The sequence below is a fragment of the Fukomys damarensis genome, unplaced genomic scaffold (assembly GCF_012274545.1).
Source record: "Fukomys damarensis isolate Sample0158 unplaced genomic scaffold, DMR_v1.0_HiC HiC_scaffold_1, whole genome shotgun sequence".
In the NCBI taxonomy this organism is placed as follows: domain Eukaryota; kingdom Metazoa; phylum Chordata; class Mammalia; order Rodentia; family Bathyergidae; genus Fukomys; species Fukomys damarensis.
In genome coordinates, this window is record NW_022900913.1 from 62,805,240 (window position 1) to 62,808,284 (window position 3,045).

Genomic DNA, 3,045 nt, shown 5'->3' on the forward strand with positions numbered 1-3,045 from the left:
CTCTTGAAAACAGTAAGGGACCATGAGAAATCAATACAACAATTCTTACATGATGCAAAGAATAATAATATAAGACTGATAGGAATACATGAAGTATCAGGAGAATGTACAGATGACATTAAAAAAAATCTTCACAGAATTACTGACAGAAAACTTACCAAACAGAGGGGAAGAATATGAGATACAGATAACTGAGGCATATAGGACTCCAACAAGCCATGATAAAAAAAATCTACACCTAGACATATAATAAAGATCCTGGAAACCCAACAGAAGAACAAAATACTGCAAGTGGTTAGAAAACAGAAATGCAAAGGAAAGCCCATCAGAGTCACAGCAGACTTTTCAAAACAAACCCTCAAATCAAGGAGAGCCTGAAGTGAGGTATTTCAAGTCCTAAAAGAAATCAACCTCCAACCTAGACTGATGTATCCTGAAAAACTATCTTTCAAATTGATTGGGAAATAAGATACTTCTGTGACAAAGAACATCTAAGAAACATCATGAATACCAAACCAGCACTCCAAGCAATTCAAATAATATCCTAGAAAAAGACAATGGCTATCACAACTCCATCAGGCCCAACATATATACCAGGCAAGGCAAGAAATTAAAGGGAGAAGGGGAAAAATTAAGATGAGCCAACAACAAGAAAATAACAGGATGATGATAAGTCAATACATATCAGTTATAACCATCAATGTTAATGTCCTCAATTCATCAATCAAGAGAAACAGATTGGCAGAATGGATTAAGAAGCAAAATCCAACAATATGTTGTGTACAAGAAACACACCTAGTGCAAAAAGAAGGTCATAGACAGAAAGTGAAAGGATGGAAAACAATTCTGCATGTGACAGGAGCCCAGAAAAAAGCAGGAGTAGCAATCTTATTGGGAGACAAAGCAAACTTCAAATCAAAGCTGATTAAGAGACAAAGAAGGCCACTCCAGCCTTGTAAAGGGAGCAATCCAAGAGGAAGAAATGACAATCATAAACATATATGCACCAAATACAAATGCCCCCAACTATACAAACAAATATTAAAGTACATGAAAAACCAAATAAACATTAATACAATTGTAGTGGGGGACCTCGATACCCCACTGTCACAAATAGACAGATCATCTAGACAAAAATTCAACACTGAAATACTAGAACTGAACCAAGCTTTTGAACAAATGGACTTAATAGACATTACAGTGTTCCCACAAAATCAGAATGCACATTCTTTTCAGCTGCACATAGGTCATTTTCCAAAATAGACCACATACTAGCTCATAGAACATATTTAAGTAAAAGTAAGGGAACTGAAGTTATCTCATGTATATTATCAGATCATACTACAATTAAATTGGAGATCAACAGCAAAAGAAACCACAAGAACTTCACAAACACATGGTAATTGAGTAACTTTCTCCTGAACAACCAATGGGTCACAGAGGAAAGTAAAGAAGAAATTAGACATTTATTTTACAAATAAATGATAGTGCCAGTACAATATACAGGAATCTATGGGACACAATGAAAGCAGTTCTATGAGAGAAATTTATTGCAGTGAACACCCACACTAGGAAAATAGAGTGAGCTCAAATAACCTAATGCTGAATCTTAAGCCTCTAGAAAAAGAAGAGCAAGAGAAATCCAAAGTTCATACCAGGGAGGAAATTATAAAGACCAGAGCAGAAATCAGTGCAATGGAGACTAATAGAATGATACAAAAAAAATCAATGAATTGAAGAGTTGGTTTTTTGAAAGAATAAATAAAAATGATAAACCATGAGCCAACCTTATCAAAAAAGGGAAAGAAAAAGCTCCAATCCATGCAATTAGGAATGAAAAAGGTGAAGTCACAACAGATCCAGCAGAAATCCAAAGGATCATCATACCTACTGTGAGAACCTGTACTCTAATAAAATGGAAAACACAGAAGAAAGGGACAGATTTCTAGATACATATGAATTACCAAAGTTGAACAAAAAAGATTAAAAATTATAAATACTCCAATTACAATCAGTAAAACTGAAAATGTAATTAAAAATTTACCAACAAAGAAAATCCCAGGTCCTGATGGATTCACTGCTGAATTCTACAAAACATTTAAAGTTGCTTCTTGGCCTTTTGGCTAAGATCAAGTGTAAAACATTTAGATAAGAACTATTCCCACTACTTTTTAAACTTTTCAATGAAATTGAAAGGGAAGCAATATTTCCAAATTCATTCCTAGAAGCAAGTGTTACTTTGATTCCAAAACCAGGGAAAGACCCAACCAAAAAAAAAGAGAACTGCAGACCAATCTCCCTAATGAACATAGATGCAAAAATCCTCCATAAGATATTGGCAAATGTATACAGAATACAGAGGGCGAACAAGAAGATCATACATCCTGACCAAGCCAGATTTATCCCAGGGATGCAAGGATGGTTCAACAAACATAAATCAATAAATGTAATACAATGTATTAACAGAGTCAAAGACAAAAACCACCTTATCTTCTCAATAGATGCAGAAAATGCATTTGAAAAAATCCAACACCCACTCATGATTTTTAAAAAAACCTGCAGAAAATTGGAATAGATGGAATTTATCTCAACCTGATAAAGGCTATCTATGAAAAACCAACTGCCAACGTCATACCAAATGGTAAAAAAATGAAAATCTTCACACTAAAATGAGGAACAAGACAAGGATGTCCACTATCACCACTCCTGTTCAATATTGTTTTAGAAACATTATCCACAGCAAGTAGACAAGAGAAAGAAATAAAAGCAATAAAGATAGGAAAGGAAGAAGTTAAAGTGTCACTATTTGCTGATGATGTGATACTCTCTGTACAGAAGACCCAAAAAACTCTGCCAAAAGACTTCTAGACTTAATTGACAGATTCAGTAGAGTAGCTGGATACAAGGTCAACACTCAAAACTCAATAGCCTTCTTGTACACAAATAACAGACTCACTGAGAGAGAAATTAGGAAAATATTTTTTTCATAATAGCATCCAAAAAATGAAATATTTAGGAAGCAGTCTAATGAAGGAAGAAAAAGAC

At 34.3% G+C, this 3,045-nt stretch overlaps 1 pseudogene; it reads left to right on the plus strand.

Annotated features, from left to right (window-relative positions):
* Window positions 1–2,103: 2,103 nt before the first annotated feature.
* On the plus strand, window positions 2,104–2,243 carry LOC117285550 (annotated as a pseudogene).
* Window positions 2,244–3,045: the final 802 nt, after the last annotated feature.